The sequence below is a fragment of the Suricata suricatta genome, chromosome 12 (assembly GCF_006229205.1).
Source record: "Suricata suricatta isolate VVHF042 chromosome 12, meerkat_22Aug2017_6uvM2_HiC, whole genome shotgun sequence".
Lineage (NCBI taxonomy): Eukaryota > Metazoa > Chordata > Mammalia > Carnivora > Herpestidae > Suricata > Suricata suricatta.
Genome location: NC_043711.1, coordinates 81,388,408 through 81,388,770, shown reverse-complemented (window position 1 = coordinate 81,388,770; position 363 = coordinate 81,388,408).

Genomic DNA, 363 nt, shown 5'->3' with positions numbered 1-363 from the left:
AATTGCCCACCCTTGGGACCGGCCCTGACGGGGAGCTCGCAGACATGCCCCCCAACTCCGGGACTCCACCGGGTACCCTGTTTCTCCGCCCTCCCCACCCCAAACTGGCATGCACAGGTTTGGATGCGGGGCCCAGAGAGGGAAGCGCCCCCACTGGAGTCACACAGCAGTTGAATCTTCCCTCTACCCCCACGTCAGCCCCAATGCCACCAGGGCGCTGCCTTGCCCCCGCCAGTCAGTCACCCCCTCTGAACCCTCGGACCATTCCTTCCTCCCTTCCTCCTACCCTGCTGGGCCTTTGTCAGCCATCTTGAGGGGAGGGGAAAGGAGAGCAGACCTGGAAGGCCGTCAGGTCCTTGGTTG